This window comes from Aquarana catesbeiana, linkage group LG04 (assembly GCF_042186555.1).
Source record: "Aquarana catesbeiana isolate 2022-GZ linkage group LG04, ASM4218655v1, whole genome shotgun sequence".
Taxonomy (NCBI): Eukaryota; Metazoa; Chordata; class Amphibia; order Anura; family Ranidae; genus Aquarana; species Aquarana catesbeiana.
In genome coordinates this window covers 95,124,808-95,151,721 of record NC_133327.1, presented here as the reverse complement: position 1 = coordinate 95,151,721, position 26,914 = coordinate 95,124,808, and the positions used below count along the sequence as shown (strand labels likewise).

Sequence of the window (26,914 nt, the reverse complement as noted above, 5' to 3'; positions counted from 1 at the left end):
GAATGGCACATGGTCTGTATCAATTATTTATATGATAAAGGTGTTATTAGTGGACACGTCATCCCTCTTGTGTTTTATCTGATGCTGGGAACTCAACCTGCTCTCCTCCAATCAAGGCCAGGACAAGGGGTGGCTCCCTTGGCACTGTGGTATCCTGTGAGGTGTGTGTGTGTGTGTGTGTGTGTGTGTGTGTGTGTGTGTGTGTGTGGGGGGGGAGGGGGGTGCCGCAAGGAGATTGGGGGAAAGGGGATTTGTGATGGAAGGGGGAATGTGGGGGTGGCAGGGGGTAAGTGTTGTTCTAGAAGGGGAAATTTGAGGAGATGGTAGGAAGAAGATTTGTGCTGGGGGGGATTTGGAGTGGAGGGGCTGGGGATGTGTACTAGAAGGGAATATTTTAGGTGCAGAGGCTTTGTGCTAGGAGAGGTGATTTTTTGGGGGTCGAGGGGCATTTGAGCTGGGGGGGGCAAAAAATTTTCTGCTGTGAGGGGGGATTTCAGCAGGAGGGGGGATTTTTGCTGACACATAATTATACATCTTGGGGGGGGGGGGGGCAGTTTGGCATGTTTGCCCTGGGCTCTGAATGTCCTTGTCCAGACACTGTCTCCAATGATCAGACTTGTCCTGACACCCCCACCCCCTGCACAGCCTTTCACCCTGAAGATCAGTGTGCTATTGTTTCTCTTCCCCCAGCTCTTGTGCAGCTGAGAACAGAGGATCACTTATAAAATGGCAAAAAAAAGGTATTTATGTTTTTTTTATACCTATACACAAACTGTTTTGCCTCTCTCATTTCTATTTGAAACTGAATGGGTTGTTTTACAAGGTGATCGTTTATGTATACTTTAATGACAAAAGCAGTGGGGTAAAAATAGACTGCAAAAAAATTTTTTAAAAGTTCAGGCGCTACTTTGGCACGTTTATTGCATGTAGGGCAGTCAATTGAAGTGAATGGGCTATCCTATACTGTTTATGTGCTGTAGATGCACTCCTAGTTGGAAGTTCAGGGAAGCACAGAGCAGAGGGACACAGGAAGGGGAAATTGGAACAGTAAAAAAGTAACAATGTGGATACAAGAGGGAAAATAAAGTAATTGTCTGATACAGGATGCCTGTACAGTACACACTAATCAATCACTAGGGGGCGCTTATCTCAGTGTAAGAGGAGACTCTCCGCTGTATTACATATCAATATAGAGCACAGCAGACCCACTACTACCATCCCCAGTCCCCGCCCACTGGCTCCGCCCTTTACTACTTCCTAGCAGCACCGCTCGCTGGAAGGAAAGCTTTTGGAATAAACCAAGTATAGCCACTACAGGGGAGGATTTCTTACATACAGAGTTATTCCCAGCTACGTGGGTAATTTTATTCATCGTTAAACTCTGATCCTATAAGATTCATTCAGGGTGATAAGAATATATTTTGTATATCCTCCCTAGGTCATCGTTCTTATATTGTCAATTTTCTGGAGCACAGCTGCCCCCCTATTGAAGTCTTAGTTCGCTCTATTGTAATATTCCAATTAGCAGAGCTCGCTGTTGGTCGGCTCGCCGGCTATCTCCTCCTTACTATGCAAAGTGCCCCCCCCAGCGGCCAGCCGTATGAACCATTGACAGCCGCGGCTCTGCAGCGCCTGTGTGCAGCCAGCCGGGGAGAGAGTGAGCTCTGTACTGTGTGTGTGTGTGTGAGAGAGAGAGAGAGAGAGAGCGGCTCTTCCTCCTCAACTCCCCGGTGTAGTGTCATCAGTGTGATCGGAGCCTAGGGCAGTGTGCACGCCCCGCCCGGCATTTCCTTATTCTGCCCCCTCATGAGGAGCTTATGTGAGCGGACTGGCCGGGCTGTCACAGCGGATCACGTCTGCGGAAGAGAGACGACTACTCAGTGACAGAGTACCGAGGAACTGAGTATTAACTGAGTACTGAGTACTAAAAGAGTACAGAGGAACTGAGTATTAACTGAGTACTGAGTACTAAAAGAGTACCGAGGAAACTGAGTACCAACAGAGTACTGAGGACTAACAGTGTGCTAACAAAGTACTGCGTACTAACAGACTACAGAGTACGAACAGAGTACCAAGGAACTGAGTACTGAGGACTGAGTACCGAGGAACAGAGTGCTAACAAAGTACAGAGTACTGAGGACTAACAGAGTACTAACCGAGTACTGAGGAACAAGTGGAGGAAAGTTCGGGGTGAGACCGAGAGGAGCGCCCAGCACACAGCCGGTGAGTGCCCGACCTATCGGGAACTTTACTACTTATTACTTATTTACTACTTATTACTCGGGGGCCTCTCCACCTATTTAGGACCCTTCGTGTACTGTAGGGCCCCTCTGTGAACTGGTGGCCCCTCCATGTACTGCGGGGGGCTCTGTGTACTGGTGGCCCCTCCATGTACTGCGGGGGGCTCTGTGTACTGGTGGCCCCTCCATGTACTGCGGGGGGCTCTGTGTACTGGTGGCCCCTCCATGTACTGCGGGGGGCTCTGTGTACTGGTGGCCCCTCCATGTACTGCGGGGGGCTCTGTGTACTGGTGGCCCCTCCATGTACTGCGGGGGGCTCTGTGTACTGGTGGCCCCTCCCATGTACTGCGGGGGGCTCTGTGTACTGGTGACCCCTCCATGTACTGCGGGGGGCTCTGTGTACTGGTGACCCCTCCATGTACTGCGGGGGGCTCTGTGTACTGGTGACCCCTCCACGTACTGGAGGGCTCTGTGTACTGGTGGCCCCTCCACGTACTGGAGGGCTCTGTGTACTGGTGGCCCCTCCACGTACTGGGGGGCTCTGTGTACTGGTGGCCCCTCCACGTACTGGGGGGCTCTGTGTACTGGTGGCCCCTCCACGTACTGGGGGGCTCTGTGTACTGGTGGCCCCTCCACGTACTGGAGGGCTCTGTGTACTGGTGGCCCCTCCACGTACTGGGGGGCTCTGTGTACTGGTGGCCCCTCCACGTACTGGGGGGCTCTGTGCACTGGTGGCCCCTCCATGTACTGCGGGGGGCTCTGTGTACTGGTGGCCCCTCCATGTACTGCGGGGTGCTCTGTGTACTGGTGACCCCTCCATGTACTGCGGGGGGCTCTGTGTACTGGTGACCCCTCCATGTACTGCGGGGGGCTCTGTGTACTGGTGACCCCTCCATGTACTGCGGGGGGCTCTGTGTACTGGTGACCCCTCCATGTACTGCGGGGGGCTCTGTGTACTGGTGACCCCTCCATGTACTGCGGGGGGCTCTGTGCACTGGTGGCCCCTCCATGTACTGGGGGGCTCTGTGTACTGGTGGCCCCTCCACGTACTGGGGGGCTCTGTGTACTGGTGGCCCCTCAACGTACTGGGGGGCTCTGTGCACTGGTGGCCCCTCCATGTACTGCGGGGGGCTCTGTGTACTGGTGGCCCCTCCATGTACTGCGGGGGGCTCTGTGTACTGGTGGCCCCTCCATGTACTGCGGGGGGCTCTGTGTACTGGTGACCCCTCCATGTACTGCGGGGGGCTCTGTGTACTGGTGACCCCTCCATGTACTGCGGGGGGCTCTGTGTACTGGTGACCCCTCCATGTACTGCGGGGGGCTCTGTGTACTGGTGACCCCTCCATGTACTGCGGGGGGCTCTGTGTACTGGTGGCCCCTCCACGTACTGGGGGGCTCTGTGTACTGGTGGCCCCTCCATGTACTGATGGGCACCTCAAGTGAGTTTGATTTTCCCAGAATGGATGGAGGCACTCCTACACATTAGGCTCTCATCACCTGTCAGCCTACTTTCTACTACTTGGACTGATCTAGCCATTCCATGGAAAGTCATCTGTTTTAGCAGTAGACCATTTCTTGTCCCCCAATTCTGGTGCTGGTAGATGTCTCCATGCACAATCTTAGTCTGGGGTACATTTCCAGAGTCATACTGACCCCTCAGCTCTAGCTGGCCACACATCTTACTGTCTGGATGTACAATCTGTTGTAGGTCAGATCTCTAAAGCTGGCCATACATGACTCAAATTTCCGTTGATTCCTGAAAATTGGCTGAAATTCAAGCCATGGCTGACACCACCTGGCTCAACAAACTTCAGTATAAAACCTGAAGGAGCTGGACGGAAAAAAGTCAGCCAAACAGTGAGAGCAGCCAATCAGCTGGAGCCACTGTGCGAGTATTCTGACAGCTGTGGGTGCCGCTGTGAGACTACAATAACTGGCAGCTGGATATTCCTCCATTCATGTTGTTTAGACGAGGGAAGCCCACCTATACAGAGTGTCATCCTACTTATTACTGTTCCTTTAAATGGAAGGGAAATGGTAAAATCAGGTTGTAAAGTATTTAGAGTGTTTAACATCTGGTCTTTACTTGTGTGATTGGAGCCAGAAAATGGTCAGAATTGTTCAAAGTGAACAGTGTATCAAGTCTGTGTAGTCCAATTTCCCCATCGGTCTTCCTCTAGATTAGGAAGGTTGTGCTATCCTAGGGTGTTCCCCATTGTCCTTATTGTGGATGATCCTAGCCTTGTATTTATTGTAGACAGTCCTAGTCCTAGCCTTGTCCTTATCGTGGACCATCCCAGTTCAGCCTTGTGGGGTTTGCAGGTGCTAAAATTGCCCTTTAGCTCCAGATCACTTAACATAAGTCATATCTGTAAGTGATTTAGAAGACTTGGTCCTTAAAATACTTTGCAATCCTGGACTGCTAGTAAAATTTCCTGCAGGATAGTGTCAGAGCTCATCTGTCAGTGGTGTCTTAGCTTTCTAATATTTGTTGAAGAGCACCATTAACAAAGTAAATCCTTGAGGTTCTATTAAACATACACACGTGTGAGGATCATGCTGGAAATCCGTAGGCAGGAATGTGTGTGTGTGATGGCCCTGGATGACTGAAATACATCACTAAGATGCACTTGGAAATTCATTTTAAAACGTTTGCTTCTGTGACTGTATACGATGTGAACAAAACATGATCATCCTTGAGGGAAAAATAGCTGGACCGGTTGGGTGCATGAAATATACGGCATAGTGCATTTCTACAATCTGTGGGAGATTTACTAAAAATGGTGCTCATTATGTGGCCATAATGCCCCATTGTTGATATTCAAGGGAGGAATAGTCCCCATCATTGCTGTCTTTTTGGGGGAATGGTCCCTCATTGTTGGTGTCTCTCGGGGGAATGGTTCCCTCATTATTGGTGTCTCTCGGGGGAATGGTTCCCTCATTATTGGTGTCTCTCGGGGGAATGGTTCCCTCATCATTGGTGTCTCTCTCGGGGGGGGGGGGGGGGGGGAATGGTTCCCTCATCATTGGTGTCTCTCTCGGGGGGGGGGGGGGGAATGGTTCCCCCATCATTGGTGTGTCTCTCGGGGGGGGGGGGAATGGTTCCCCCATCATTGTGTGTCTCTCGGGGGGGGGGGGGGAATGGTTCCCCCATCATCATTGGTGTGTCTCTCGGGGGGGGGGAATGGTTCCCCCATCATTGGTGTGTCTCTCGGGGGGGGGGGGGAATGGTTCCCCCATCATTGGTGTGTCTCTCGGGGGGGGGGGGGGGAATGGTTCCCCCATCATTGGTGTGTCTCTCGGGGGGGGGGGGGGGGGGGGGGAATGGTTCCCCCATCATTGGTGTGTCTCTCGGGGGGGGGGAATGGTTCCCCCATCATTGGTGTGTCTCTCGGGGGGGGGGGGAATGGTTCCCCCATCATTGGTGTGTCTCTCGGGGGGGGAATGGTTCCCCCATCATTGGTGTGTCTCTCGGGGGGGGGGGGGGAATGGTTCCCCCATCATTGGTGTGTCTCTCGGGGGGGGGGGGGAATGGTTCCCCCATCATTGGTGTGTCTCTCGGGGGGGGGGGGGAATGGTTCCCCCATCATTGGTGTGTCTCTCGGGGGGGGGGGGGGGAATGGTTCCCCCATCATCATTGGTGTGTCTCTCGGGGGGGGGGAATGGTTCCCCCCATCATTGGTGTGTCTCTCGGGGGGGGGGGGGGGGGGGAATGGTTCCCCCATCATTGGTGTGTCTCTCGGGGGGGGGGAATGGTTCCCCCCATCATTGGTGTGTCTCTCGGGGGGGGGAATGGTTCCCCATCATTGGTGTGTCTCTCGGGGGGGGGAATGGTTCCCCCATCATTGGTGTGTCTCTCGGGGGGGGGGGGAATGGTTCCCCCATCATTGGTGTGTCTCTCGGGGGGGGGGGGGGGAATGGTTCCCCCATCATTGGTGTGTCTCTCGGGGGGGGGGGGGAATGGTTCCCCCATCATTGGTGTGTCTCTCGGGGGGGGGGAATGGTTCCCCCATCATTGGTGTGTCTCTCGGGGGGGGGGGGAATGGTTCCCCCATCATTGGTGTGTCTCTCGGGGGGGGGGGGGGGGAATGGTCCCCCATCATTGGTGTGTCTCTCGGGGGGGGGGGGGGGGAAATGGTTCCCCCATCATTGGTGTGTCTCTCGGGGGGGGGGGGGGGAATGGTTCCCCCATCATTGGTGTGTCTCTCGGGGGGGGGGGGAATGGTTCCCCCATCATTGGTGTGTCTCTCGGGGGGGGGGGATGGTTCCCCCATCATTGGTGTGTCTCTCGGGGGGGGGGGGAATGGTTCCCCCATCATTGGTGTGTCTCTCGGGGGGGGAATGGTTCCCCCATCATTGGTGTGTCTCTCGGGGGGGGGGGAATGGTTCCCCCATCATTGGTGTGTCTCTCGGGGGGGGGGGAATGGTTCCCCCATCATTGGTGTGTCTCTCGGGGGGGGGGGGAATGGTTCCCCCATCATTGGTGTGTCTCTCGGGGGGGGGGAATGGTTCCCCCATCATTGGTGTGTCTCTCGGGGGGGGGAATGGTTCCCCCATCATTGGTGTGTCTCTCGGGGGGGGGGGAATGGTTCCCCCATCATTGGTGTGTCTCTCGGGGGGGGGAATGGTTCCCCCATCATTGGTGTGTCTCTCGGGGGGGGGGAATGGTTCCCCCATCATTGGTGTGTCTCTCGGGGGGGGGGGGGGAATGGTTCCCCCATCATTGGTGTGTCTCTCGGGGGGGGGGGGGGGAATGGTTCCCCCATCATTGGTGTGTCTCTCGGGGGGGGGGGGGGAATGGTTCCCCCATCAATTGGTGTGTCTCTCGGGGGGGGGGGGGAATGGTTCCCCCATCATTGGTGTGTCTCTCGGGGGGGGGGGGAATGGTTCCCCATCATTGGTGTGCTCTCGGGGGGGGGGGGGGGAATGGTTCCCCCATCATTGGTGTGTCTCTCGGGGGGGGGGGGGGAATGGTTCCCCCATCATTGTGTGTCTCTCGGGGGGGGGGGGGGTAATGGTTCCCCCATCATTGGTGTGTCTCTTGGGGGGGGGGAATGGTTCCCCCATCATTGGTGTGTCTCTCGGGGGGGGGGGGATGGTTCCCCCATCATTGGTGTGTCTCTTGGGGGGGGAATGGTTCCCCCATCATTGGTGTGTCTCTTGGGGGGGGGAATGGTTCCCCCATCATTGGTGTGTCTCTTGGGGGGGGGGAATGGTTCCCCCATCATTGGTGTGTCTCTCGGGGGGAATGGTTCCCCCATCATTGGTGTGTCTCTCGGGGGGGGGGGGGAGAATGGTTCACCCATCATTGGTGTGTCTCTCGGGGGGGGGGGGGAATGGTTCCCCATCATTGGTGTGTCTCTCGGGGGGGGGGGGGAATGGTTCCCCATCATTGGTGTGTCTCTCGGGGGGGGGGGGGGGAATGGTTCCCCCATCATTGGTGTGTCTCTCGGGGGGGGGGGGGAATGGTTCCCCCATCATTGGTGTGTCTCTCGGGGGGGGGGGGAATGGTTCCCCCATCATTGGTGTGTCTCTCGGGGGGGGGGGGGGAATGGTTCCCCCATCATTGGTGTGTCTCTCGGGGGGGGGGGGAATGGTTCCCCATCATTGGTGTGTCTCTCGGGGGGGGGGGGGGGAATGGTTCCCCCATCATTGGTGTGTCTCTCGGGGGGGGGGGAATGGTTCCCCATCATTGGTGTGTCTCTCGGGGGGGGGGGGAATGGTTCCCCCATCATTGGTGTGTCTCTCGGGGGGGGGGGGGAATGGTTCCCCCATCATTGGTGTGTCTCTCGGGGGGGGGGGGCATGGTTCCCCATCATTGGTGTGTCTCTCGGGGGGGGGGGGGAATGGTTCCCCCATCATTGGTGTGTCTCTCGGGGGGGGGGGGAATGGTTCCCCCATCATTGGTGTGTCTCTCGGGGGGGGGGGGGGAATGGTTCCCCCATCATTGGTGTGTCTCTCGGGGGGGGGGGGGGGAAATGGTTCCCCCATCATTGGTGTCTGTTGGGGGGATGGTGCTTAAGGGCCAGATAAAGGCAAGCTAAGGACCACATCTGGCCCACCGGGCGCAGTTTGGAGACCACTGCCCTAGAGGATCAAGAAGGAATATTTTTCCTTGGTGGTGCAAATTGGACCATTGTTTTTTTTGTCTTCCTCTGGATCAACTGTGGATCTCTATATGGAGGTTTTTAATGTATTCATTTTTTTTTCTGTTGTTGAACTAGATTGATTTTATGTCCTTTCTTTTTAACCTAACCTATGGACACTAAATTCATATATAATACTGTTGCTCAGATGCTCTCATCGGTGTGTTCGTGTTCTACCTCAAAGCACAAAAAAGATTTACAGTAGACAACTCCAAACTTGTGCTATGGTTTTCTGCACTTTGTATTGTCATGTTCAGTTTGGCTGTAATTGGTCCCAGTGGTACAGTTGTCAGGGGATATGATTCCTAACGCACACATGTTGCATATGATAATTTGAAAACCCAAAATAAATTTGGGATCCTGTGTGGATTTTTTGAATGCTGTCTTCGGTATACTAGCAAGCTCTTTTTATTGAATGATCGCATAAAGAAGCAAAATTTTGGGCCATGTATCATCAGGCATGTGATAAAGGGCCATTGTGTCATGCCTGTTAAAGAAAGGGTCCCTCTGCACTCCGAAACATTGCTTCTTCATGTGATTGTGTCATAAATAGAGCTTTGCACTTTGAAATAAGCTTGCTGGTGTTCCGGCTGGTGGCTGTGTGGTTTTTTTTTTTTTTTTATTTTTTTTTTTTTTTTGTTGGGGGGCAGCAAACAAACCCCCCCCCAACCCACCCCCCTTGGGCTGGCAAGCGGCAACCCCCACCCCCCTGCGCTCACGGTCAGCAGGCTCCAGTGTGCTCCCCTCCAGCACGGTGGTTTCCGCCGTGCACCTCCTCCTAGGCATCCAATAGGATTGCCTGGCCAAAACATCAATCAGGAAACAGGTCTCACGACCCGCATCCTGAATGGCAGGGAGAAGATTTAGTGCGAAAATAGTGAATATTCATTCACTATCATCACACAATCTGGGTGGGATCTGCGCCCTGAGCCCACCCTTTTATTGAAGCCCCTAATCCCGTGCTATAACCCCCCCCCCCATTGGAATCCATAGTCCACGCCCTGTATGTAGATAGGGGCTCCCCTTAGACCCCTTTCACACTGGGGCGCTTTTCAGGCGTTTTCACGCTAAAAAAAAGTCTGAAATGCTCACGAAAACCTATTTCCATTAAAATCAATGAATGCTTTCACAGTGGGGTAGTGGGCTGGCACGGCAGGGAAAAAACGCCCCTCCCCATTGAAATTATTGGAAAGCTCTTCAAAAGCGCCTGAAAAGCTCTTCAAAAGCACTCAAATGCAGTTTAGAAGCGCCTCAGTGTGAAAAGGGGCTTAGTGGACAGGCCACCGCTGGATACGTATCTTATCCATGTTGCTGAAAGTCTTGGGGGGGGGCTTATGGTCAGGTGGTCTCTCTTTAGGGGGCCCCGTCTAGTACTTGCTTCAGCAGGTCCCCAAAAATGAGGTCTGCCTGGTTTCGGCTGTGTGGACCATGAGTACCCAGTCTTTGTCAGGAGTCTTGTGCCCTGAAGGCTCAGGGGTCATCTCTCCTCAGAGGACCATGTGGTAGACCTTATGCACTTCTTTTTATTTTTTTGCACTTGGTGCTAGTTGTGTGTATGCAGAGCAAAAAACGGAATGTGGCTGCCCTGTAACCACGTGCAATTTTTAGGGATTAAAGCAGGTGGCGGGGAGGCGGCACCTCACTGCCTGTCAAATGTCCTCTGAAAAGTAATCCACTGCAGTTGGCTTCTCAGGGGGCATCAGTAGTGTAAATTAACCTTCTTCTTTTTTTTAATTTTCTTCTAGCATAAGAAACTTTTGGCTATATTTACAGTATATTCTATATCATCAGTGAGTTGTCACTGGCATCATTGGGGTTAAGTTTCCATTGCTCTCACTAAACGTGCCCGTGCTGAGGGTTAAAGCAGATGATCCCGTGCCACACAAGAATGTTTAATCAGCACCAGTGCAGCAATTGTTAACCAGCTCTTCCTGTCACCAGCTTAGGAAGGGTGATTGAGGTCATTCAGTCTTGCAGAGTTTTAAATTGGACCGCTGTGCGAAGAATTAGCCGGTTTCTTTCACTGAGCTTTATTGTATAGCAGAGATGGAGGGGTTCCCTTCTGAAATGTCTGCGCTGTGATTCCATGAATTGCTAGCCGTCCTTGCCTCGCTGGTTAGGTTTTATATAGCAAGCTGCAAATCCATTTTCATTGACTGCAGCCGGGCGAGAGGGAATTCCTGTAAGGAGCCTGCAGTGTGTATTTTAATAATTTTGGATGAAAAAAGGTTTCCTGTTTTAGAATGTACAATTTATTGTTCTAGATGAAGGAAGTTTTATATAGAAATGCTGGCCTTGGCCTCTGAGGAGCATCAGTTAACTACAGGGTGACCTGTGTACCTCAATAGCAGTAGTGCTGGTCATTGAGCCTGACAACCCGTCTGGCATCTTACTTCATAGTAGATATAGCAGGCTTCCATCATTTGTTCAGGTTGTAGAAAGACCTATGTTTGGCCTCTTTCAATCTTTAAATCCCCGTTCACACCTGTGTGACTTAACGTGTGTTGCTCCATGTGTGAGAAGAGGATTTTTCTTCTTTCTGCACTGTACTGTCATGCATTGAAAATAATACAGGTGGGTGTTTGGTGGATCAACCCATGTTTTTGGTTCCCTAGTCTTTAATAGCAGTGCATGAAAAGCGTAGATCAAAAAATGCACAAAAAGATTGCATGAAAACGCACAGGTGTGAAACCTAACCTGATAGTTTTGGTCCACACACAGACAAAATAAGACCCTCGGGGCTGCTCTTACCAATGGAATATTCTGAGTAGAAGTACAATTTTGACAAATTGCTTTTTGAGGGTAAAAATTTTGCTTTTGAAGAAAATCACATTTTTTTTTTTCTCTTTCCTTTTTTATATCGTTACTAATATCGTTAGCAATTTTGCTATTGCAGCCTTCAGTGATGGGAATTTTATAGCTTAAACACAGTGGTCTCCAAACTGCAGTGGAATGTGGCCCTTTGCTTGTCTTTTATCTGGCCCTTAGCTCACTGTTCCTCCCAATGATGCCATTGATGGGGCATTTTCTACTTCCATAGGCTAGTCTGGCCCCCCCTAAAGTATGAAGGACAGTAATATGGCTTTGTTTAGAAAGTTTGGAGATCTCTGTGCTAGTAGGTTTTCAAAGAAACATTTGTACATAAATTCTTTGTACATTCGATACATGGACAAATCTTGTTCGAAAGTAGTTCAAAAGTTTGTTTGCTTTTTAACATTCAATTTTTGAAATGAATTTCCTACATGAAAATTAAAGTGGTACTGAAGGCAGAAGTTTTTTTTTTTTTTTATCTTAATGCATTCTTTTCATTAAGATGAAAAACCTTCTGTGTGCAGCAGCCCCGCCTCAGCCCCCCTAATACTTACCTGAGTCCCATCTCGACCCAGCGTCGTTGCAACGAGAGACTTGGCTGTCTGGGACTCTCCCTCCTGATTGGCTGAGACACACAGTGGACACCATTGGCTCCCACTGCTGTCAGTGAGCCAATGAGTAGAGAGAGGGGGTAGGCCGAACCATGGCTCCTTGTCTGGACGCACAGAGCAGTGGCCTCCAGTCAGGGCAGCATTACTGAGCTAGTTGCTAGTATGCTGGAAGCTGACCTGGCCACCTGCGGCCTAGCAACCAATGGCAATGCACATTGTCATTGGTTGCTAAGCTGCAGAAATCAGGGGTGCAGCATCATTGGTTAACAGGGATTATACCAGCTTTTGAATGTTTCCAGGGTAGAGGATGGAGTGCAGTATTGGCCGCATTAGTTAGCAGTTGACCTGGGCATGCTCCTGGGAATGTCTATGCGAATACGTGGGCATTGAGTCATGTTCAGCATTTTCCTGAGACACAAAGAGTGGCAGTTGCACTGTCAGTACCAGCATGTTTGTCTTACGGTTGAGGCTGGCACTTTGTTGGGTACTTGTGGGTGTGGAAACACTGTATACTTTTTTGTGCGCTTGGTGAAGGCTTAGTGGGTATTGGAGGAAGCCCCCCTTGTTGGATGCTGTGCATTACGGGCTCATAATTCTAGGAAAAGATGTTGTGAGTACAAGCTGATTTGTTCAGCCTCCCCTTCCATATGGCTGCTTGCCATGCTTCTAGTGTATGCATAGGGTGAACAAGCGCCCGTAATGTGCCATTCAATTTGGGTTCAGTTATTTAGTGTGCATTCACGATGAACTTGGCGTTCTAAAAATACCGTACTGATGAAAGCAGCTCGCAGTTCTGTGGCATTATTGCAGAGTAATTAGCAGCCGTAGCCACTTCCTCATCAGACTTTTATTGAAGGCTCCCTACTTAACCTTTGCCCTTTTAGCGGCTAGGTTGTAGAAAGTGGTGCTCACGTGTGGCGTTAATGTTTCACTTTGTACTGTGTGTAGACTGTCACATACAGCGGCCTAATAGGACCTGAGCGCCTGATAACAGATTATTAGTGTGGAATTGTTGCAGTATATATGTTACACATTATGGGACGGCACAGGGTTTATTCTGAAGGTTTATTCTCTCTTGATCTGCCATTGTATATGGGGTTTATTAGATAATCTCGTCACGAAAGAAAGTGCAACTGTAATCCACCAGCTTTACAGAAAAAATCCATCTTTATTTATGGATATATAGTACCCGGTCATGTAATACCGAGAATATATAAGTGTGGTCTGTGTTCAAGAAAAGCCGATTCCACTTACTGCGGCAGAACTTGCTGCACATGTAAAGACTGGGCAGGACACAAATCTACATGCAGAGCAGTGAAAACACATGTTAAGTGATGGTATTACAAATAAAATATAAAAAAACAAAACAAAAAAAAAACAGCAGCCTCTAGAGCAGTGGTTCTCAACCTTCTAGTGCCGTGACCCCTTGATAAAAATTCCAAAGTTGTCGGGACCCCTAACAGTAAAATTATTTTCATAGCGTGGGTTGTCAGCACCCAAGGCAAGGCAAGTAATTTGCGCCCCTAACCCGCAGACATTTAGCGCTCCCTGAGTCCTTTTATTGGCAACTATAATCACAGGTAGTGTTACTCACTGTGTCACTGGCTTCACTGTGTCTCCGACTTGGTGGTGTCTCGTAGCAGTGACACCTATGCCAAAATCAGGAGATAGGGTCTCCTCCAGCCCCTCCCACTTCACATTCCTCACCAGTCAGCTGACCTCTAGTCTCTGCCCCCCAGCCATACCATGAACTGAATGGGCACTTGCGAAGAGGCTGAGTGGGGGGCTGCAGGCTCCAGGAACAGCCCAGGTGGGAGGTCACAGGCTCCAGGGATAGCCCTGCTGCGGGTCAGCCGCAAAAAGGCTGGGAGAGCGGTGTGGGCTTCAGGAACAGCCCAGGATTTGGTGACCCCTGACAAATCATCATTCGACCCCCGAGGGGGTCCCGACCCCCAGGTTGAGAACCACTGCTCTAGAGGAATACTTATGGTTTTTGGATAGGTGGCAGCCCCAGTCTACTCTTTAGCAGAGTTTATGCCACTGCAGGTATCCTCCAGATCACTTCTGGGGATGTCGAGTGTCGCGTCTCCCACTACTTTCTGTAGTTCCAGCCACCAGTCATTACAGGACACTAGCAGTGACCGTAACATGGCACTGCAACTAAGTGAAGATTGAAGTCTGCACTTTCCGGAAAGGTAAGTATTATCCATCCTATACAGGCTTTCTGCGATAATTTGCCTTAGATGGGGACCAGATCACATTTTAAGTCACAGGAATAGACTAACAAAATGTGCTTAACCCCTTCAACCCTGGAAGGTTTTACCCCCCTTATGACCAGGCCATTTTTTTGCTATTAGGCACTGCGCTACTTTAATTGGCAATTGCATCATCTTGCAACCTTGGAAAAACTTTTGCGTACAGCCATGCAACACTGTACACAACTTAAATGTATATCTTCTAATATAAGTCTTCATATAATATATAAATTAATATTTTTTTTTTTTTTTTTTTTACTACTAATGGCGGTGATCCGTGTCTTATAGTGGGACTGCGTTAGTGTGGCGGGAAAATATGACACTAACTGCCAGTGACACTAATACAGTGAACAGTGCTAACAATATACACTGTCATTTAGAGCTGCACAATTAACCGTTAAGATTCGAAATGGCAATCTTTTTCCCTTTCCGATCTTCAAAACAGCATTTCACAATTCTTTCCAAGGCCATCTTCCCATGTACACAGGACGCTGCTAAACGGACGTTCAGAGGCAGTTGGACGCTTTTTTCAACTGCCCCTGAACTCATTCAGTGTTATCCTATGCGACCATGTACACAGTCTTGTTTATTGCTGTTTTTAGGCAGTTGCGTTTTAACAGCGTTTCTTTGAAAGCAGAAAAATGGATTCAGATGCCGAAGATTTCCATGTTTCAGACGCTAAACGTGATACCGGCATTTATAACGCGTTTTTGTTTATAAGAGTTAAAGGTACCCTATATTTTTGACCTGAAAAGACAAAAAAATGATGGAAACGATGAAAAAACATTAAAAAAAAAAATAGTTTAAAATATTTTACTTGCGATGATTCATAAATATAAAAATAAGAAATTACATATACAGCTTTAAAAAAAAAAATCCCAAAAATTTATTTAATATTTAATTATTAAAAATATTTAAAAAAATTGCAAAAAAAAATTTGATATGTTATAAAAAATGAAATTAACGGTTAAATTTGCATAAAATAGACAAAATATTTTTTTCAAAAAATAAAGGGAAAAACAAAAAGTGTATATGTGTATATATATATATATATATATGTGTATATATATATATATATATATATATATATATATATGTGTATATGTGTGTGTGTATGTGTGTATATATATATATATATATATATATATATATATATATATATATATATATATATATATATATATATATATATATATATATATATATATATATATATATATATATATATATATACCCTTTATAGTACAAAAAGAGCAAATAATCGCTACTATAAATATTACTTTCACAGTTCTACACTAAAAAAAAATAACCCCTTACAGTAGTGATTATCTGCCTTTTTTTTGTACTAATAAAGGGCTAATTTTAGTTTTTTTAACCCCATTATGTTACTAAACGTCTTAGACCTGGTTCACATCTATGTGTTTTTTGGTGCTTTTTGAAGAAACGCACTACAGTTCATTTACATGATTTCCTATGGGACACGTTCACGCAAAACGGTGCTTTTTTGGTTCAATATACTTCAATAGAGAAGCTGCAGAAAAGCATGTAATGCGTTTTTGCAGCAATTTGTGTTTTTTAATCTGCCCAACAACAAATTGGCCAAAAAAAATGCAAATCGCAGCAAAATCACTTGCACAGAAATCAAAACGCCCTGCAGAAACAGATCAAAAGCAAACTGCATAGGTGTGTACCGAGCCTTATGCTGGCCACACGGATCAATTTTCAGATGAGAATATTCAGACGAATAATCTTTGTACATTCGCTGAATGAAAGACTATTGTTTGAAATTTTCACTTGTTTTTAACATTCTGTTTTTAAAATGTAATTTCAGAATGAAAACCACTTACACTGTCTGATAATTCATTTCACCAAGAAGTTTTCTATTATTTCCAAATTTTCCTACCTTTTTGAATGTAGACATTGTTTTTGTTTTTAATAAAAAAATGTGATCACTGAGTCTGATGATATTTACCAGATTCACCCTCTAATAGTATATACAGTATATGTCCTCTAATAGTATATACAGTATATCTCCTCTAATAGTTTATACAGTATATCTCCTCTAATAGTTTATACAGTATATCTCCTCTAATAGTTTATACAGTATATCTCCTCTAATAGTTTATACAGTATATGTCCTCTAATAGTATATACAGTATATCTCCTCTAATAGTTTATACAGTATATCTCCTCTAATAGTTTATACAGTATATCTCCTCTAATAGTTTATACAGTATATCTCCTCTAATAGTATATACAGTATATCTCTTCTAGTATATACAGTATATCTCCTCTAATAGTATATTATATACAGTATATCTCTTCTGTCTGTTATTCTCAGAGTAGATTAGATATTTTGCTCCCTAACCATATAGTTGGTTATTTATATTTACCACTGCGTAGAGATATTTGAGAATAAATTACCTTTTTTTTTAAAACTTTAGACATTAACTAAATTATACACCACACTTTTTTTTTTTTTTTTTTTTCTTTTTAAGGTCATTAACCGAATAAATGATTAATTGAAACAATAATCGCCCGACGAATCGATTATGAAAATAATCGTTAGTTGCAGCCCTAATATATAATGCATGGACATGCCTGATCGTCACCAACATACGTTCCTCTGGTGACACACTCTTCCTCATGTTGGGTCGTATTTTTTTCTAGTAGAAGGTCAAATGTGGCAATGGACATGCATGTGAAATATTTTAAAATTTTGTCTGGGTAGGTATGCAGCTGTACGTACATGTTGGAAAAATATCCTACCGAACTCTGACTCTGGAGCTCGCACGCAATTTTCTACGTCATTCTAGCCTCATCGAGAGCAACGTCAGGAGCATTTCCTCACATATGCTCATTATGGGATCCATTGCATAAAAAAAAAAAAAAAAAAAAAGCACAGAAATAGAGGCAAATACAAGTAGACAATTGCTCTCTCTGCTGCTGCTACTCACTCTGATCAAAATGGCTGAAATGGTTAAATAACAATGTTTTTTGAGCTTGGGGAGGGTCTTTAATGAAGTTATCCCAATAAACGCTTCTAGACGCAAATGCAGTAAACTGCCTCTAAACACGGCATGCAAGTGCAGCATGCAAACGTGGCAAAACAGGCATTTGTAAACGCCGGTTTCAAGTTCGTTCAGAGGAGTTTGCCCCAGCGTCCCCTGTACATGGAGCCTAACAAGTGCAAAGAGTTCTCACAGCTGGAAAAAAAAAAAAAATCCAGGCAGCCTGCCAGATTTTATCACAACATGGGTATCTTTTCCTTCTTTCATCAAAGGAAAGAACTCCAGCATGTAAATGAGGGACATTTAACCATTTAAAGATGACCCCTTTTCTAACATTTGTTGCTTACAAGTAAAAATCATTATTTAATGCTAGAAAATCACTTGGAACACCCAAACATGATATTTATTTATTTTTTTTAGCAGATACCCTAGAGCATAAAATGGTGGTTGTTGCAATATTCTATGTCGCACCGTATTTGCGCAGCGGTCTTTCAAACGAAAATTAAAAAAAAAAAATACACTTTAATGAATAAAAATTAAAAAAAAAAAAATAGTAAAGTTAGCCCAAATTTTTTTGTATAATGTGAAAGATGATGTTACACCGCGGGAATCGTGATGTTTAGTCTACGCAAAAAAAAATTGTGATTTTTCATTTTAGCCAAAATCGTGCAGCTCTACTGTCACTGTACTAATGACATTGGCTGGGAAGAGGTTAACATCTAGGGCGATCAAAGGATTAAATGTGTGTGTACTGTGTGCTGCTTTTACTAAGCAAGATGCCAGTTTTTACTCCCTGCTTAGCAGGGAGATGAAAAAGGGAATTGCTGCTGTCGGTAGAGAGCCCTGTGTTTACCTACACAGGGGCACTCTTCTGTCATTTACTCAGCCAATCTGGGGGTTCGGGCCGCGAGCCACCGTTCCTGCTGTAGCGAATGGCAACACCGCTGGAGTGGCAGGCATGCACTGGTGCACACCCTACCCGTAAATACAAAATCGTGTACAAAATGTGCAGGTACTTGATTCAGTGCAGCAAGAGGGCATAGGTGAAAGACGGCTACAGCGAGGTCGGCTTATTCTGGGAGCGCGTCCATGGACGTCCTCCTAGAATCTTGCTCCTGCGGGCCCACGGGAATGTCTGTGATCGCCGGGTCCTCATCACGGTAAATGCATCTGTGCCCATTCCAGCGAGCCAGCCATCCATCCATCCCATCCATGCTCAGAAATACTCTCCCATCCATCCTCAGCCATCCATACTTAGCAATACTCATCCATCCATCCATCCATCCATCCATCCTTAGCAATACTCATCCATCCATCCATCCATCCATACTTAGCAATACTCATCCATCCATCCATACTTGGCAATACTCATCCATGCTCGGCAATACTCATCCATCCATCCATACTTGGCAATACTCATCCATGCTCAGCAATACTCATCCATCCATCTATACTTGGCAATACTCATCCATGCTCAGCAGTATTCATCCATCCATCTATACTTGGCAATACTCATCCATGCTCAGCAATACTCATCCATGCTCGGCAATACTCATCCATCCATGCATCCGTTCATACTCAGCAATACTCATTCATCCATCCATGCTCAGCCACCTATACTCAGCAATACTCATCCATCCTCAGCCACACCCAGCCATCCCGTCCACACTCAGCCACGCCCAGCCATCCCATCCACACTCAGCCACGCCCAGCCATCCCGTCCACGCCCAGCCATCCCGTCCACGCTCAGCCATCCCGTCCACGCTCAGCCATCCCGTCCACGCTCAGCCATCCCGTCCACGCTCAGCCATCCCGTCCACGCTCAGCCATCCCGTCCACGCTCAACCATCCCGTCCACACCCAGCCATCCCGGCCACACCCAGCCATCCCGGCCACACCAACCATCCCGGCCACACTCGGCCACACCCAGCCATCCCCTCCACACTCGGCCACACCCAGCCATCCCCTGCACACTCGGCCACACCCAGCCATCCCCTGCACACTCGGCCACACCCAGCCATCCCCTGCACACTCGGCCACACCCAGCCATCCCCTGCACACTCGGCCACACCCAGCCATCCCCTCCACACTCGGCCACACCCAGCCATCCCCTCCACACTTGGCCACACCCAGCCATCCCCTCCACACTCGGCCACACCCAGCCATCCCCTCCACACTCGGCCACACCCAGCCATCCCCTCCACACTCGGCCACACCCAGCCATCCCCTCCACACTCGGCCACACCCAGCCATCCCTCCCGTCCACACTCGGCCACACCCAGCCATCCCTCCCGTCCACACTCGGCCACACCCAGCCATCCCTCCCGGCCACACTCGGCCACACCCAGCCATCCCTCCCGGCCACACTCGGCCACACCCAGCCATCCCTCCCGGCCACACTCGGCCACACCCAGCCATCCCTCCCGGCCACACTCGGCCACACCCAGCCATCCCTCCCGGCCACACTCGGCCACACCCAGCCATCCCTCCCGGCCACACTCGGCCACACCCAGCCATCCCTCCCGGCCACACTCGGCCACACCCAGCCATCCCTCCCGGCCACACTCGGCCACACCCAGCCATCCCTCCCGGCCACACTCGGCCACACCCAGCCATCCCTCCCGGCCACACTCGGCCACACCCAGCCATCCCTCCCGGCCACACTCGGCCACACCCGGCCATCCCTCCCGGCCACACTCGGCCATCCCTCCCGGCCACACTCGGCCAGCCATCCCGGCCACACTCGGCCAGCCATCCCGGCCACACTCGGCCACACCCAGCCATCCCTCCCGGCCACACTCGGCCACACCCAGCCATCCCTCCCGGCCACACTCGGCCACACCCAGCCATCCCTCCCGGCCACACTCGGCCACACCCAGCCATCCCTCCCGGCCACACTCGGCCACACCCGGCCATCCCTCCCGGCCACACTCGGCCATCCCTCCCGGCCACACTCGGCCAGCCATCCCGGCCACACTCGGCCAGCCATCCCGGCCACACTCGGCCAGCCATCCCAGCCACACTCGGCCAGCCATCCCAGCCACACTCGGCCAGCCATCCCAGCCAGCCATCCCAGCCACACTCGGCCAGCCACACTCGGCCAGCCATCCCAGCCACACTCGGCCAGCCATCCCAGCCACACTCGGCCAGCCATCCCCATTCATGGCTCAACCATGCTTAGCCATCCCCATCTTATCCATGCCAGTTCGCATCCATGCCACTACAGTGCCTCGAAGTGTAATAGGTAGTCAAATTAGATTTGAAATGTATGCCCCTAGAATGCCTGATGGTGCTCCCTGCATGTTGGGCCTCTGTATGTGACCAGGCTGTGTAAAAGTCTCACACATGTGGTATCGCCATACTCAGGAGGAGTAGGAGAATGTGTTTTGGTGTGTAATTTGTAGTATGCATATGCTGTGTGTGAGAAATAAGCTGATAATATGACTCTTTTGTGGGAAAAAAAAAAAAAAAGAAAAAAAAATCTTGATTTTTGCAAAGAATTGTGGGAAAAAATTACAACGTCAAAAAACTCACCATGCCTCTTTCTAAATACCTTGGAATGTCTACTTTCCAAAAACGGTTAATTTGGGGGGTATTTGTACTTTTCTGGCTTGTTAGCCCCCTTTCACACGATTGGACCGTTCAGGTCCGCCTGTCAGTTTTGACGGCGGACCTGAACGGGCGCTCCATGTTAGTCTATGGAGCGTCGGATGACATCCGACCCGACCTGGTCTGATCCGCTAAAAGCAGACGGATGGCTCTACGTCCAGGTCCATCGCTATCGGATCGGGTGAGATCAGATGAAAACGGACATGCTGTCCGTTTTCATCCGATCCCTCCATAGGCGGCAGCGGCGCCTGACAAGCCCCTCCCCGCTCAGTGAGCAGAGAGGGACCTGTCATCCGCCGGCTCAGCGGAGATCAACGGACAGATCTCCCGCTGAGCCGGCGGACCGAGGCGGGCTCCGTAGAAAAGGAGTCCACCTCTTGTGAAAGGGGGCTTAGGGTCTCAAGAAATGAGATAGGCCGTTGATGCATCAGGTGTGATCAATTTTCAATGATTTGCACCATAGCTTGTGGACTTTATAACTTTCACAAAAAACAAATAATATACACTGATTTGGATTATTTTTACCAAAGATATGTAGCAGTATAAAATTTGGCCAAAATGTATTTTATTTATTTATTTATTTATTTTTTACAGAATTTTCGGTCTATTTTCATTTATAGTGCAAAAAAAAATAAAAAACCCAGCGGCGATTAAATACCACCAAAAGAAAGCTCTATTTGTGTGAAAAAAGGACACAAATTTCATATGGGTACAGTGTTGCGTTACTGAGTAATTGTCATTCAAAATGTGAGAGCACTGAAATCTGAAAATTGGTCTGGTTAGGAAGGGGGTTTAAGTGCCCGGTGGGCAAGTGGTTAAAAATAACAAGTGTGTCTCACTTACCTTCTCTGTGCAGTGGGTTTGCACAAAGCAGCCTGGATCCTTCTCTTCTCGGGTCTCTTGCCAGCTCTCTTGGGGCCAGACCCTCCTTCCGAGTGCCCTCACCATAAGCAGCTTGTTATAAGCAGCTTGTTATGGGGGCACTCGAGCCGAGCCGCAGCTCCGTGTGTCCATACAAACACTGAGCCGCAGCCTGGCCCTGCCCTGCCCCCCCTCTCTTCCAATTGGCTCACTCGCTTTGACAGCAGCGGGAGCCAATGGCGCTGTCTCAGCCAATCAGTAGGCAGAGTCCCGAACAGCTGAGTTTCTCATGCAATATCGCTGCATCAAGATGGGCATAGGTAAGTATTAGGGGGCTGCTGCACATAGGTGTTTTATCTTCATGCATAGAATGCATGAAGATAAAAAAAAAAATCTTCTGCCTTTACAACCACTTTAGGCTAATAACACACAAACAATTTTAATTTCTTATGTCTTTATTGAACACACCCATTAAACATTCACAGCACTGGAGGAAATGGTGAACTCGGACTAATTACTTCAGTGAAAGCTAATTGTAATCGGTAGTTTTCACACCTGAAGTCCTATTGATGAAATTTAATTTGAAGATGTGGTTTAGAGCTACTTTGATAAAAGACACTCCGACATTTTATTATTGCTATTCAAGGAGCATCAGCATGGTCAGGCTAGGCAGTGTGCAGGGCCCACCGCCAGTATTCAGAAGACAAGTCTGCCTCTTCCAGATCTCTGATATTTAAGTGGTTGTAAAGGCGGAAGTTTTTTTTTATTAATGTATTCTATGCATTGAGATAAAAAGCCTTCTGTGTGCAGCATCCTCCCTCACCCCCCCTAATACTTACCTGAACCCCATCTGGATTCGGCAATATTGTAGGAGTGTCTTGGCTGCCCGGGACTTCCCCCCTCATTGGCTGAGACAGCAGCGCAGTGCCATTGGCTCCCGCTGCTGTAATTTAAAGCCAGTCAGCCAATGAGCACAGAAAGGGGGTGGGGCCGTACCACGGCTCTGTGTTTTGAATGGACACAGGGTGCTGTGGATCGCCTCGTGTTTCCCCTTTAGCAAGCTGCTTGCTGTGCGGGCACTCAACAGGAAGGAGGGGCCAGGAGCACCGAAGAATGCTGGGCTGCTCTGTGCAAATCCATTGCACAGAGCAGGTAAGTATAACATGTTTGTTTAACAAAAATTAGACTTTAGTACCACTTTAAGAATTGGGGGGGAGTGCTGTGTGATAAGGGGGAATATAATTCTGATAGGTGGACTGTGGTATGAAGAGAGGGGTCTCTCGTATAGGCAGATTCTGATGTAATGTTAAGGTGGTTCTAAGACTTGAATTTTTTCTTTTTTTTGTACCTTAATGCATTCCCCGCATTAAGACCCCTTTCACACTGGGGCGCTTTGCAAGCCCTACAATAGTGCCTGCAAAGCGCCCTGAAAGAGCTGTTGCTGCCTCTCCAATGTGAAAGCCCCGAGGGCTTTCACACTGGAGCGGTGCGCTGGCAGGATGCTAAAAAAAGTCCTGCTAGCAGCATCTTTGGAGCGGTGTGTACACCGCTCCTTCCATTGAAATCAATGGGGCAGCGCGGCTATACTGCCGGCATAGTGCTGCCGCAGCAGCGCTTTAACCCTTTCTTGGCTGCTAGTGGAGGGTTAAAAGCGTCCCGCTAGCGGCCGAATAGCGCCGCAAAATTGACGGTAAAGCACCGATAAAATAGCGACGCTTTACTGCTGACGCACCCACCGCCCCAGGGTGAAAATAGGTTACTTTCACCCTGGGGCGGTGGGTGCGTCGGCGGTAAAGCGACGCTATTTTTAGCGTCGCTTTACCGTCAATTTCGCTGCACTATTCGGCCGCTAGCGGGGCACTTTTAACCCCACTCTAGCACCTGAGAAAGGGTTAAAACCACCGCAAAAAAATGCCGGCGGTATAGCCGTGCTGCCCCATTGATTTCAATGGGCAGGAGCAGTGCATACACCGCTCCTTCACCATTCCAAAGATGCCGCTAGCAGGTCTTTTTTTTGCCATCCTGCCAGCGCACCACTGCAATGTGAAATCCCTCGGGGCTTTCACATTGGAGAGACAGCAGCGGCTCTTTCAGGGCGCTTTGCAGGCGCTATTTTTAGCGCTGTAGCACCTGCAAAGCACCTCAGTGTGAAAGGGGTCTTAAGGTAAAAAAAAAAACTGTGTGCCACCATAGCAGCCAGCTTGCTATGGGGCACACGGAGAAGAAAAGGAGCCAACGGGGACAGTGGAGAAACTCCAGAAGAGGAGGTGGGTGGGCTGCTCTTGTGCAATATCCTTGCACAGAGTAGGTAAAGCTGGCCATAGATGGGTAGAATTTCAAATGAAAATTTTTAGGGGAAAAAAGGTTTTAAGAAAGTTTGTTCATTTTTCTAATCATTAGTGGGTCAAATTGTCGTTTTTGTTTTGTGATAAGAAAATTCAAAGGTGCAGAATGGAATTTTTTTTTTTTTTTTCCCTCTAACTGGTTTTCGTTCTGTTAAGTCCATTCTTGCAAAATTTGATTTTGGAATGAAGGCAAACAAATTATTTAGAAGGACAATTCGTACAAAGTTTTTATGTATGGCCAGCTTTTGTAGGAACAAAAAAAAAATTGGAGCATTTTACTATAACTTTAATTTTATCAGGATTGTGCCCTGTTCTAGAAACAGATTTGCCATTGATAAGTAACATTTTACACTTTTTTTTTTTTTTTTTTTTTATAGACTGGAGTGTCTTGAGATTTTGCATACTTAAAAGGTCCCACAACTGAGAGAGAAATTGCTCTAGATCTCTATTGCAAGCATCCAAGAGGACAAGCTGCTGCTCTTTCAGAGGTATTCATCCTGGAGCTGTTGTTCCATTTGCATGCACATTGCGTTGAACAAAATCATCAACCTTACCAACAGTCATGGTTCCATTTGCAGTATATCTATTACATACATTAGGAGATTTAAAATATGACATACAAATAATAGACTCCTCTCTGTTTTAAACGGTTTTTGATTCCATACACCTTGTTCACAAGCCTCAGCGTGGAATAAAAAGTTGAAGTGTGTTGATGTACATTACAAAGAACTGGTATGCATGTGCTTCTCTCCAAGCTGGAGATGTCGGAATTCCAGAACGTCAGAACTTGTTGTTCCTCTAAAGCTGGAGGTGGACAAGTAGCTACAAGTTCTGCAGTTGTATGATCTAAATCCGCATGATGCAGAACAACCCAACTAATAGTGGCCTAATAGTAATTGTAGTAAGATAAACATCTCCATGGGAAGAATTTCCCAGTCAACCTGAATATTCAGAGGAGCTGTAGACATTGTTGTGAATAGGAGGGAGCTTGGTGCTGCTGCAACAGAAATGACCAGCAGCATCATAAGCAGCTCTTCGCTTCACTTGGCTGAACTTGCTTTCCCTGATTTGAAGTGGTTGTAAAGTCACAGGCACGTAAAAGAGAAGTATGGGGATGTTTTTTTTTTTTTAAATTTAATAATCGTACTTGCCTAGTTGGTCGTAGCATCCGTCCGAATCGCTGATCGCTCGTTTCTTAGGGCTCCCCGAACAGAGCCCCCCCCCCCGCTTAATGCAACGCTTGGCTGCGGAAGGGGTGAGAGCGGCCGGTTCAGGCTCTGTTGGTCCAGGCATGTGGGTGGATCCCGACTCCATTGTCACGATCTTGCCCGAGCCTAGACCGTATCTGTGACATCAGCAGACCGCTGACTTCAGCCTGCTGTCTGCTGAAAATTGGGTCCCAGGAGGGCAGAACAGACTGCACTCCTGTGATTCACAGTAGAAGTACAGCCAAACAAGGTTAGGCTATATTCCACCCAAAAGTGGAACTTCTGCTCATGTTCCCAACCCCCCCCGGTGCCACATTTGGCACCTTTTAGGGGGGTAGGGGTAGAACAAGTACCTGTTTTTGACAGGTACCCTTCCCTACTTCCGGGAGACAACACCGCAGCGCCGTCCCTCTGAAGTTCGGCTCCCCTCCTCCGCCGCAGGGCCAGTTGGAAAGCGCAGCGTGCTTTGTCATGTGCAGTAGGGAACTGGCTGTGAAGTTTGAACGGCTTCACTGCCGGTTTCTCTTACCTTGAATGGCGACGGCAGCACCTGAGAGCCGATAAGAAAATCGGATTCGGGGGGCAACATTGTGGGAACCTGGGAAAGGTAAGTGTCCTAATATTAAAAGTGGGCAGCTACAGTATTTGTAGCTGCTGACGTTTTCATTTTTTAATGGGGGGCAGAACTCTTTAGCCTCCCTATGTTTTTCCTCTCATCCATGTAGTGTGTGTGTGTGTGTGGTGGGGGGGTTGTTTTTTGTTTTTTTTTTGTTTTTTTTTTGTTTTTTTTATCATAGTTGTAAATAAAAAATTTTTCAGCCTGCTGATATGCGGTCACGTGTCCACCCTCCGCTCTTCATCCCGATCTAGGGAGCCAAGTGGAAAGGGAAGAAGATCCCCTTGTGAATCTGTATGTAAGATATGTCAGAAAAGCAATATCTGTTCTCTGATCTTGTGTCCTCACAGCGCCCATTGGTGCCGTGCCAGTCACATGTTTAAAAAAATAAATACTAAATGAAAATAAAGCAGGAACACCTTATATATTATTTCAATGTTGCTCACACACATACATACATATGTATTTCAAACTGTATTTTTATTGCTTAATAAAATGTTGTGGGTGGGGAGGAGAGCGTGTTCTCACACAGACTGCACACTACAGAACTGACAGGGAGAGAGGGTGGGGGGAGATGCAGAGATGCACAGGAGAGAGCTTGAATGACAGAGGGATGTAAATCGACCACGCTTTTATGGCTCAGCAGCCATGATAAATGTGGTCAGCTCACTGAGGAGAGGACAGGAACAGGCAGAATCAACCAGGTACTGTACAACGGTGATCATTAACCCTGTCCTCGGGGTCCACTAACAGCCCAGGTTTGCAAGATAACTGAAATGTATCACAGGTGATATCATTTGTTTAGTGATTTTTGCTGCTCAGTGCTTGCAGTATTCTAGTCTGCATCTCCCCCAAGGTAATACATAAAACCTGGCCTGTTAGTGGCCAGGTTACAGCATCTTTAATGATGACATTTGGGGACAGGGTGCCAAACGATGGACTGGTGGTTTTTGGCTGCAAATTCTCTAGCCAAATGGTCTACCTGAACTGCCCCTTTATGACATTTATGATCACTGCTAAAGAGATGTACAAAGCATTTCAGAAGGAGATAAAATATCCCTGCATCCAAATCAAATGTCGTTGTAGCAAACCTCCTTATTTTTTCATATCTTTATAGCTTTAAGGCCCCTTTCACATTGCCGCGACTTGAAAGTTTTTACCGCAATTTCAGGGAATGCCTTTTGTAAACTTGAGGTCTATG

At 48.3% G+C, this 26,914-nt stretch overlaps 1 protein-coding gene across 4 annotated transcripts in view; it reads left to right on the top strand.

The window, feature by feature from the left end:
• Positions 1–1,555: 1,555 nt before the first annotated feature.
• HPCAL1 (hippocalcin like 1) overlaps positions 1,556–26,914 on the top strand; it is a 410,671-nt gene continuing 385,312 nt past the window's right edge. For 2 of the 4 annotated variants that reach the window (XM_073625395.1, XM_073625394.1), the window contains exons 1-2: positions 1,556–2,223; positions 24,267–24,377. The gene's annotated coding sequence lies outside the window, so the exon portion shown is untranslated. The remainder of the gene's footprint in view (positions 2,224–24,266; positions 24,378–26,914) is intronic. The other 2 variants (XM_073625390.1, XM_073625391.1) reach the window with 2 other exon arrangements.